Source organism: Hibiscus syriacus, unplaced genomic scaffold (assembly GCF_006381635.1).
Source record: "Hibiscus syriacus cultivar Baekdansim isolate YM2019G1 unplaced genomic scaffold, ASM638163v2 tig00110840_pilon, whole genome shotgun sequence".
Classification (NCBI taxonomy): domain Eukaryota; kingdom Viridiplantae; phylum Streptophyta; class Magnoliopsida; order Malvales; family Malvaceae; genus Hibiscus; species Hibiscus syriacus.
In genome coordinates this window covers 503,607-516,576 of record NW_024062887.1, presented here as the reverse complement: position 1 = coordinate 516,576, position 12,970 = coordinate 503,607, and the positions used below count along the sequence as shown (strand labels likewise).

General features: G+C 31.8%; 1 pseudogene; it reads right to left on the bottom strand.

Annotated features, from left to right (window-relative positions):
* Positions 1 to 5,556: 5,556 nt before the first annotated feature.
* Positions 5,557 to 9,448, bottom strand: LOC120143284 (annotated as a pseudogene).
* Positions 9,449 to 12,970: the final 3,522 nt, after the last annotated feature.

The window sequence follows — 12,970 nt, the reverse complement described above, 5'->3', positions numbered from 1 at the left end:
TTCAAGAATAAATGCATGAACAGTTAATGAAATCCCAGAATGAGATGATGGAAAATTTTACAAGTATGTTACAAAGAAGAAGCATGGATCAAACAAATACCCCAGCTGTTGGTACTTTCACTGAAGATCCTTTATATCCTCCAGTCTTTACACCAAGGTCAGATCGACTAAAAACTAAAGTAACTGAGGAACCTTTATACCCCCCGGATCATGCAACCTCTCACGATAAAGTCCAGTCCGGGGCATTTACTCAAACAGGGAGGGTAAACATAAATTTACCTAGTGCTTCTATAAACCAACAAAAAGTTGAGAATATTCCAGATTTTGATCAAGAAGCAAAGAAATAGTCAAACAAACAACTGGAACAACTAATGGAATAAGTTAGGGAAATAAAAGAAGGCTCTAATGTGTATGGAATTGAAGCCAAAGAATTAAGTTTGGTACCTGATTTGGTATTACCACCTAAGTTCAAAATCCCAGATTTTGAAAATTTTGATGGTATGAAATGTCCTTCAACTCATATCACAATGTTTTGCAGAAAAATGACGGGTTATATAGGGAATGATCAACTACTGATCCATTATTTCCAAGAAAGCTTACCTGGTTCAGCCATCCATTGGTATAACCAATTAAGTAGAACTCATATTAAATCTTGGAAAGATTTGGCTAAATCCTTTTTGGAACAATATAAGCATGTAAAGGATATAAGGCCTAATCGAATGGTACTGCAGAACATGGAAAAGAAATTCAATGAAAGTTTCAGGCAATATGCCCAGAGATAGAGGGACATAGCTATACAAGTACATCCACCCATGGAAGAAGAAGAAATAAATGTGCTCTTTGTGAACACTTTGAAAGCTCCTTTCTTTACTCATCACATAGGAAATTCTTTTAAAAGCTTTGCTGACATAGTTACAACAGTTGAGATGATTGAAATGGCGATTAAGAGTGGAAAACTTGGAAGTGGTGAATCTAGCAAGAAGCCATTTATGAAAAAGAAAGAAAGTGAGGTAAATAATGCAAGGAAATATGAGTCCAATAATATCACAGTATCTCGACCTCAGGATATTGGATCTTCTACACCAAACTTCGTCAAGAAAGAAACAAGGGAACCAAGGGAGGAAAGAGAGAAATTTCAGTTTGACCCAATTCCGATGACCTACAAAGAGTTATAACAGATATTATATGACAAACATATAATATCACCTTATCATGTATCACCCATGCAACCTCCATATCCTAAGTGGTACAATGATAACTTGCAGTACGAATATCATACAGGAGCTCGTGGGCATTCCATCGAAAACTGCATCACATTCAAAAGAATTGTTCAAAGCATGAGAATAAAGAACATCATAAATTTTGGTGATAAAGAACAACCAAATGTTGCTCAAAATCTGATGCCAAATCATACAGGAGTATGGATCAATGCAGTTATTGCGGAAAAATGAAAGCATGTGATAAAGCAAGTCAGTGAAGTAAAATCACCTATGTTATGGGTATGGACTCAAATGATCAAAGTTGGTTTGTTAAAATCTTATATGTTAGTAGAACAATTAAACTGTGGAAACATATGTTATTATCATGGATATGAAGGACATGTTATACAGCAATGCTCAGATTTTCGGGGTTTTGGTTCAAAAAATGATGAATGAAAAGGAGATCGAATTTTTCAAGGAAATATCAGAAGAAATGGATATTTGCGCATCTGAAGGATCATCTAAAGAGTTTTATAACTCTAATTATCCTCTAATTATCACGTCGAGGACCTAAAAATAGTTTTTAAAAAATTAAAAAATTATAATAATTTATAATTTATTTTTAAATTATAAAATTACTTATATATATATAAATTATTTAGTCATTCAAGTATTTATGTAGTTCCATTTTGACCACCTAACTATTTTTTTTTTCAAAATCATTGCTAAACTTACAATTTAGTTTCATTTTGGTCTTCCACCATCAAAAAATAAACATAAATTCTAATGTGTCATGTTTTTTATTTTTCAATGATGACGGAGCATTATCTTATGGTAACACGTCATCATCACCGTTATATTTTAACGACGGGTGACACGTCATCATCATCGTTTTTATCGCTAATGTATAACTTTTTTTAGTTTTGTATATGTTTAGCGCTTTTGGATGAATGAAAATAGACAAAATACTGAAATTAAAAGTAAGAAACAATAAGTTATTCACTAGAAAACAAACAATAAGTTAATCTCAACATTCTATTTTCACTCATCTGAATCTATGTAAAACTAAAAAGTTTTACATTATATAATCAGATCATATCCTATATATATATGAGAGGGGAAATTTTATAATTTTTCAATAATCTGAGGTGATTAGAATGTACTATATGCTTATATTTTTTAACTATTGACAATATACACATCTTGCTAATATTTTCTTTAATTACCGAGACTACTTGGTCAAGATTTTTGCATTGTTTTTTCTAATGTAATAAGAAACACCCTGTCAAGGGTGTTACATTTTGAAAAGTCTACAATACAAGATGGTCCTCGCAAACCCATCTCAAAAACTAAAATTTAATGTTTATTTTGTATATTTAAAAAAATTAATATCTAAAAAATTATCTTAATGTACTACAGTGATTCTTTATGAATTTTATTTATTTTATTATTAATAATAATATTTGGTTGAATTACACCTATAGTCTCAAATTATTAGTAAGATTACATTTTCATCACTTGATTCTAAAAAATGTAATACCCCAACCTGTACCATACTCGGATACGAGTCCGAGGTGTCACATTGACTTTCCAAATCGTTTACTTTTACAAAATAACTGAAAATTTAATTTCAAGTTTAAATAAAAACTGAAAAATTTACATTAAATAAAATCATATGATTTTTACAAAACCGATCAGAGTATATCTGATTTAAATCTTTATTCATATGCCAACTACAATCATTATTACAAAATACATATTATTCAATTCTTTTCTGATCTGATTTTTGGAAAGGAGAAACTGACATGTCTTGTTTAACTTTGCTCTTTCTTCTTCTTGGAACATACGTGTGAAATACTCACACGCTAAGTCATTGACTTAGTGAGGCATATAAAGCATATAATAGAAAACATAGAACATTTCATATAACAAAACGCATACATGCACATATGCCATCATTATTAACATCAACATCATTATCATGATCTCTATCATTATCATTAACCCATTTAAAACATGTCATCTTGTACTTAACCTTTGTAACATGTCATCTTATACTCAACATTTGTAACATATCATATAATACATTTCACCAAGCAATATACACAGTATCACATATAAATCATGTAATATATTTCACATAATAAAACATATACATCACATACAGTGTATTTATGTTAACTTTTTTTAACTCATGTACTAGCCTATGTATACTTTTGAGAACTAAAGATATATGAGTAAGGTGCGCACTATGCACAACACGGTGCAAATCGTAACTGATACTGAGATATGATGCACTTCAGTGCCATCATAACCTGAATAAGCACCAACGGTGCTGGACATTGATACATGAATGTACCAAAGATGATAATGGATAAATACTCAATTAATGGTATGCCAAGTATACCCCTAGCTCTGATAACAAATAACATGGGCATTATCTTTTATGACAGTTCACATCACTTGTACCATATAGACATATAATTTCATAACTTGTTATCATGTAGCTTATGTAACATTCTTGTATGATCTCATAGATCCTTGTATAACATTCTTGTATGATCTCATAAATCCTTGTCATATAACCCATAACACATAGGTTCATATCATATAACATATATCACATGTGCATGTACTCACATAGATCGTATCATATAGCTTATATCATTTCTCATGTGTTCATATAAACACGTATATCATATCTTGCTCACATATGTTCATATATATATCACATAACACATAGAATAACATGTAAACTTATACATGTACTCATGTACACACTTCCATATAGTTCGTACATCAATATCATATAACTTATATCATATTTTCATATATTCATGTAGTTTAATATCGCATATACATGTAATCATGTAAATCATGTCACATATAATAACATATGACACATATACCCATTTTCATGTATTCACTTAATTCAGTTTCACATAGCTTGTCACATAGACATATATTCTCATATATTAGATTCATGTATCTTATATTTTATTCTCATATGTTCACACCGATTATGTCACATAGAATAACACATTAAATGATCTCAATGGTTAAAAGAACTATTGTTCTTCTTAAAATATCTTAAACTCAAGTAACTGTATTTGTGAGTGTGTATATTTTTTTTGAATAAGACAAAGCCAAGGAAGCTAAATTAAGCTTGAGTTTCAGTAACAAGAGCATTCATATCACACCTGAAGACATCTTGAAGACCAGCTGGTGGTGAGGCGAGAAGGGTAACATCGTGCATCAAAGGAGAAGGCAACTTTGTGACGCCATTAGCAAGAGAGTTAGACTCGCGAGGAACCCAAGTAATTTCTGTTACCCATGCCCGCTGGCGGAGCTGGAAGATGGACCACACCAGAGAATGGGGGCTAATCGAACTATTGGGATCGTTGACAAGATTCAAAGCATTGGCACAATCAGATTGAATCAAGAGAAGCTCAAACCCATGACTCCAAGCGACCTCCAGACCGTGGAAGATGGCCCATAATTTAGCTTGGAAGGGCGTTGTGATGCCAACAGCTTTATGAAAACCGATTATCCAATTGCCGTCATGGTCGCGAATACCACCACCAACGGAATTGAAGTTTGAAGCTGGAGAGATTGAGCCATCAATGTTAAGACAAAATCAGTCAGTAGGTGATTTTTGCCAATTAATGAGAGCAGGGTTCTTAACATTCACAGGTTCCATAGGGCAAAAAGAACAGTGGAAATATTTCGCCTAGGCGATACTTTGGTTCAATATTGAACGATTGGGGCAACAACTGGAGTTAAAGATAATATCATTCCGCTTCTTCCATATCTGCCAAGCGAGGGAGGAAAAAAAGGTTCCACGGGATGCGGGTGTGTGTATATTATCAATGATTAAGAAAGATTATATTATTAAATACATTTATGTATATATTGTTGTAATATGAAATGATCATCCAGCTCAGTTGGTAGAGCACAAGGTTCTTAATCTTGAGGTCGTGAGATCGAGTCTCACGGAGGGCATTTCATAATTCGGAGGTCTCTTACGGAAGCTGCTCTCAACCTGGTGTTGAGTAGTAGCCTACTATCTTACCTCTCCCTTACTAGCCTACTATCTTACCTCCCCCTTACCCCATATATATGGGAAAAAGGGACAGCCATTTATTGTTGTAATATCACCCGTAAGGATAAAAACGAAGTTTGCAGGGAGAAAATGAACCTTAAATGTATATTTTTATTAATTTTATGTAAATTTTGTTGAGAATTTTTTTAACATAAATCGAAAAATTATACATATAAATGATGTATAAATTTAATAAAGTATTTGACATTACCTTACAAGCATGGACTCTTTACCTACAGTTTTTAGGAATATTCGGTACAAGAATACATGGGAATTTTGTAAACTTCACTGTCAATAGCGCATGGTAGCGGCTGAAGACCTCAACATGATCCCTACCTAAGCTTTCGATACAAATCCGGAAATGATCTTGAAAACGAGAAGTCTTTGAGTTTAACTACCAAAGCAAAGATGCCATAACACGGGATGGTCATCACTCCTATTCCCAAGTACCTGTTCCGTCCCGATCACAAAACGGTGAGCTCGTTAAAAGAAAGGGATGAGTGTCGGATTCGAGTATGTTCGGTTACTAGACATGAGTGAAGAATCGCATACAAGCATATACCTACCCAACACATACTCGCATCCAACACTTGAGTTAAAAGAATATGTACCATAAGGGAGCATATGAGGATGACAAATCGAGAAACGGATATGGCCACCTGCAAAGAGAGGAGTAACACATCATGATAATTAAGCCCTTCATCTAGTAGATAAAACTGTACAAAGCACAAACATATGGCTGTACCAAAGGTTCACACAAGCATGGATGATCCATTGGAAAACAACAAATGCGCCCGTCCATAAAATGAAATATGCGATTCGAAACAATGAACCGCTGCAAGGCAAACAATAATATTAGCTTACCGACTGATCAGAGGATACCAGAAATGAAATGCTAATGGACCACGAGAATATTATCCTTCAAAGACCCTCAAAATTTTTGGAAAAATTAAATATACCAGTGGAGGACACATATCCGTATGCAACATTAATATTTGATTTCAAATAAAATAGCCACTATACTATCCAAAAACGTAAAACTTACCATGTAATTCAAAATGGTGTCACCAATTAGGAATACAGCATTGATTGAATGCATAGAGACAATCATCTGCAGTTGAAAGTATGGACATAAATCCCAGATAAAAAGTTCCATACAAATATCCGATATTTACATTCAAACATGGCAGGGCATGGTGGATATGACTGTCCAGGGACCTTCCAGATATATGAAAAAAGTTTAGCGATGCTCATGTCGGATACATATCCGTATAATCTAACATGATAAGAATAAGGAAGTTAACAGAACTACACAGCTTTTTTGATCACCTTCCCAAGCTTAAATTACAGTGTAATGAAGATTTTTAGGCACAATGGTGAACCTCAACATTCAGTGTACTGCTAAGCCAATATGTGTCCAATTGTTGTCAACTTAGAAAACATTTTTAAAACATGTTTTTTCGATCCAAGCTTTTTCTACCCCGAGTTTCCAATAGCAGCGTTAAATCAGCCCTTAGACAGCTGGACCTCTACAATGTGGCACAGCTAAAAATCTCACAAAAACCCAGCCAACTCAAACCTCAGAAGACACCTGGTTAAAACCTATTTAGACCATAAACATGTCTAAATGGCTAAAGGCTGCTTAGTTTGTTTCCTGGATTTTGGATATGTTTCAGAACGAATGGGCCACCAGTTCCCGTTTGAATCAGTTCAACAAGCCGATTCAGTGTCTTTTTCATCACTGTTATAAAATGCCTCGAGTAAATGCTGGCCTTGAGTTAGAGAAACCTCTTCTTGACCTTACACCTGCATTTACTCAGCTGCAAGAACTTACTCAGCTGAATCACCCCGAAATATATCAACAGACCTCTTCTTCGTATTGCCGGTTGACACAATTACAATTCATCCAAGAGCAAAGGGGTTTGATCATATAAACAGTAACATATGTTCCAAATAAAAGGAGCAGAAAAAAAAAACTCGGGAAAATTTAGAGTTTGTAGCATCAAACTTACAAAATTCAAGCCATGACCTTTGGGGGTTAGGAATGGATAAATAATGAGCCAAAAATACTGTATCAGTCAGCATAACTGCGCCTGCAGAAATCTAATGGGAGACACCCAAATACAATTACAATATGATCTCATATTATCAATACCAAGTATAAAACGGACATCATATTGCTTTGAAATTTCATTTTTCTTATAGTACCTACATTTGGCACACATTTCCGATTCATATTTGGAAATGAGTACATAGATATAAACCATCAAAGATCCTCCAAATATGTGAAAAACTTAGAGAAAATTGAATATACTATATCAGACGATCACACCCAAGTCTGAGTAGCAGAGCAAGATGTCACCAGACAGCTGTTAATACTTCTGTTCAAGAAATTATAGTCTGATTTTGGTAAACACAAAGAAGTACACAGCCATGTTACTCAAACTCGGGATTGTGAGCGTTAGACAGTACATGTTCAACACTGTATGCTCCAGCCTTTTCCCTCCAAAATCTCCATATATTTGAAGAGTTCTTGGGAGATTATATCTTGATTCCCATTTCCGGATATGTGTTAGATACCAATGTCAAATATGGATATTTAAAGACAAATAAATGTTATGAGTAATATAAATATATAGAATGATGAATGAAGTTATTCCTACCAAATCTTTTTTTTTGGGAGAGAACTTACCTGATAAATAATTTGAAACGCATACATCCAAGGACCTGCGATCGGAGGATGATAGTTAGCTTCATGGGGATCATAATGTTTGGACTGGTTGTATGACACATCTGCAATTTCTCCGATGGTGGGAGGTAAAAAGGTGCCTTGCTCGGAATCTAAATTTACGTGATCGCCCTGATTGCCACCAGTTTTTCTGCAGTGCTTTCGACATCCATATATGGAGACTGCAGATCCAAACTACAATACTCAGACACGAGATGAATATCAGATTCAAATACTTATCCGATATGAATAAATTCAATTATGTCAAATATTAAGTAACATAGCAAGTGACATACCCCAAAGTAGATAGTGACTAAAGTAAATGTCCACCTGTTCAGGAATAAACATGAATCAATTATCATAAACACATAGTAAACGTTAAGCAACAATAAAGATCAATGCGAAAGCCATTCATATAGAGGAACAATATATAATGAACCATCGCCAAGTTGTAGCAACGCTATTCAAATTCATTAAATCAAGTAAATCACCTTCAATATAACCAAAAATGGAAAGCTTAATAGATGTGTCACTCACTGAGTATAAAAGTAAAATATGCCACCTCCATCGATGACAACATTGGCAACAAGTAATGCCAAAAGCACGAAGAAAGCAAATATTCTAAACCCAAGCAGCCAAGCAGGGTGAATGGCTTCAAGACATGTATTCCAAGTTTCATCCTCGTATAATAGCCCCGTAGGTTCCTTTTCATTTTCTCTCCTTCGATGTTCTGATCTTTTCTGACCTTCGAACTTCCAAATTATAATAGCTGACACAACCATTGAAGCTAAGATGAGCAATGCACAGACTGCAAATCTCCAGTTAAACCAGTAGCTTAAGGTTGTGGTATCGGCAGTCATGTTGGGCCGCCCAGTATTTTCGAAGATTCTGTAAAGAAACTCAAGAAATTGATGTTAATCCGACATATGTGTGGGATATAGGTGTAAGAAAAAAGAAGAGTTATAACATAGCAATAAATAACTCCCCTACTTGGTACATTGACACTCAAATTTCCTTGATTAACATTAAATGGACAATGTTAAGGCAATAAATGAACAATAATTCAACTTAACTAACTACCAAGCAAAAAAAACTTAAAAGGGCAATTCTTAAAATCAATCAAAATTAAAAACCAATGGAATCATATTAAGCTGCAAAAAACTTTATTGGGAGACACCTATTTTAACGAATAAGCAAACTGAGAAGTTGATCGAACAAAAAAACTACAGGCTGAAACTAGAGCAAACAAAAGCTTGTTCTTTGTAATTGTAGTTATAAAGAGAAAAAAGGAGAAGAGATCGAGTAGAGTTTACCTTAAGGATTCTGGTTTCTTCAAATCGTTGTTTCTGGGATCGGAGAGGAAGAAAGCCGATAAATAAGATTGGTTGGAGAGTCGGTGGAGTTTCAAGGCCAAACCAGTCAAAAAAATGTTGGCAGCGACAGTTTGAGGAGGAAAAGTGGAAGACGGTGGGTGGGTGTGGTTGAAAAAGAGTAAAAATAAGTATCCTTTAAGAACATGACACGTTTCCCAACAGCAACATACTACTTCCATCAGATTTAGTTATTTATTAATTTTGAGTTTGTATTGATTTTTCGGTGCGCTGATATTGGTTATTACTATCAGACGCAAGGAGTCGTTGACTGCCTGGTAGATTTCAGTTCTCGTTAGGAGAGGAATGGATATCATCCTAATAATTTAATACTTAATATAAAAATAAGTGATTAAATTATATTTAAAATTAATTTTTTAGAATTTAATTTTTTTATTAAAAATAAATGATTAAAATTTTATCTGTTACACTTTTAGGTATATACTGTTAAAAAATACATTAAGTGACATGTATTACATCTAGATTTTTTTTTAAAAAATATTTTTTTAAAAATATTTTATTTTTTTAAAGATATAAACGTGACACATGTCACTTAATAATTTTTTAACGGTAGGCATCTAAAAATATAACAAAAAAACTTTAAACATCTTTTTTAATAAAAAAATCTTTAGATACTAAAATATTTTTCGATGTAATCTTTAAGCGCTTATTTTTGTATTAAGTCATAATTTAATGGTTAAATTATGTAATTTAATGTTTAAATTATGTACAGATGGATAGGCAACATCCTAATAATTTAATGGTTAAATTATGTACGTAGTCGTTCAATTATTTTTACATTACTATTTTAGTTAGTTAATCTCTTTTTTAATAATCATACATAAACTCGCATTTTAATTCTATTTTAATTACTTGCTCTTAAGAAAAACAAATTTGTTAATTTAACAAGTTTATATTTTTTTCAATGATATGCTAATATCATTATTAATTTGTTAACAATTAATGATTAAAATAAAATCAAAATATGAGTTTAAGTATGATTTAATAACACCTATTTGCCTATATCACCTTTTTTTTTATTATAGAAATAGCACCTATTTGTCATTATGTATCAAAATATCATCAATTTTTACCACATAAGACAAAAGTACATTTAATATGAAGCGCTTTTCCCACGTGACATCTAAGGGTCTGTTTGTTTGTCTTAAAATGAATTACAGAATTGGTTTTCCTCGAAATCTCATGTTTGTTTCATGTAATTCGTTTTTCGGAAAATGTTTTCCAGTGTTTGGTTGGAGGAAAACTAGTTTGTCAACGTAATTCATTTTCCTGGTCAACAGAATTTCTTTTGTGTTTTCTGAAAAATGGCTTACGGTTTGATTTTCTGTAAGTTATTTTTCAAACTTTTCACTTCAAAGAATAAATACTCAAAATAATTTTATTTTATGAATTTAATATTAATAAAATATTTTAATATCATTTTCATCAAAATATTAACTATTAAAATATTTAAAATATATTTATTAATATTTATAATAATATTATATTATATTTTGAATATTATAATAAAATAATCAATTATATTATAATAATATATTATATTATATTTTTATTTTAATAAATATATAATATTTTTTATATATTTAATAATGAATAATATTATTTATATATTTAATATTAATATAATAATCTAATAACATTTTAATAAAGATATTTAAAATATACTAATTAATATTTTTAAAATAATATAACACTATTACTTTAATAAATAATTAATATAATTTATAATATTTTTATTTCACTAAAATATACCAATTAATATTTTATTAATAAAATTATAAAAATAATATGTAATAATAAATAAATTATTTTAATCTTTTAAAATAATAATATTAAGTTTTATGATAAATAATATTATTTATTGTATTTAATATTTGTAATAAATAATTTTTAAAAAACTCATCAACTAGTAGAAAAAATGTTTAAATAACATCTTCCAAACATCATAAAACGTTTTCCAGATGTTTTTCAGAAAAAATGTAATTCATTTTATGGAAAACATTTTCCGGAAAACGTTTTACAGAAATGTAATTCATTTTCCAGTATTCAAATTCCAGTAATTCATTTTTCAGAAAACTAATTACAACCAAATAAACAAGCCATAAGTTAGCAAAAGCTCTTCCTACAAAAATCATCTTTTGTACAAGTGACAAAGTGCATTCAATAAAACATAAGTGAAGTGTTAAGTTCCGTTTATTAACAACGTGGGATTAAAGAACAAAAGAGTACTCCTTAACTTTTGTTCATATTATCTATATTTTTCAAATTTATAATATATCAAGATAAATCTACTTATACACTTTATTAAATTTTATTTGGTTAATATTTACTATTAAAATTTAATTAAGGTTTACATTAATTAAAATTGAGTTCTTTTGATATATTAAAATATTTATTTCTTAATTATGAATTTAATTTAGTTAAGAAATATTTTGATGAGAATATTTTTAATTAAAATTAAATAAATAATTGGTAAATTACATAAATAGTTCCTCGATTATAGTGTGATGCTTTGTTGAGTATCTCGACTATTGAAAGTTACAAAATGGTCTCTTGATTATAGGGTATTGCTTTATTGAGTCATCGATTATTAAAAGTTACAAAATGATCATCTGACTATTCGTATGTTCCAAACTCGTCTAAAAATTGATGATAACATGAACTGGACTATAACACCCTAGACCAATACGACACATAGTCGACCGATGTAGGATGCCACACGGAACCACCGAAGTGGCTAACCAACTTATTCTTACTTTCAAGTACTTTAAAACGACTCTTTACATTTGAGAGCCCTCAAAATATATAGATACTTACATACTGAATCTTAACTAACTTTACAACTCAATACAACTGAATTCATGAATATACATGCCATTTAAGAAAGTTGTGACGCGCTCTGCTCTGCATTGGATCTAGACCTCGATCTTTCTAAAGCTTCTTAAATGTTAGATCTACTAACTTTCCCATGGAAACATCTGAATGTTGAGCTAACTACCTCAGCGCCACACTAACGGCTAAAACATACTAACTGCAACTCACTAAAAGGCTTAAACATTCAAGTATACTACTTTTCTATCTGATCTAATGATATGTTATGTATTGCTTTAGTGAGTATACTTGTATACTCACTTTCTACTCTGTGGTATACATCATGGTGTGAATGAGGGTTCTACATCTCGGAGCTCACACCTTCTAGTTTACCGAGAATGTGGCCCTCGGAATCTCTGCATCGGACACCACACTCTCGACTAGCCCACTCCTTGAGTGTCGGACCTTGCGCCCAAACTATTCAGCTTAAAGTGCCTTGCGCACTCCCTAAGGATATATCCAGACTGAATCTATACTTTCGACTGTGCTATTTTTTTCTAAAGAAACTCGGGTGTCCTGGTCGTTTCTTCGAGCATTCAAACAAGGCTATTCTTATTTTAACCTACTTTATTCTTGTTTCCACGTTTGAATTAAACATTAATAAATGTTCTCACTTGTAGTCTTATTTGAGAGAAATTATAAGTTTTTAGGAAACCTCACTTACCTCTATACTTTCTCT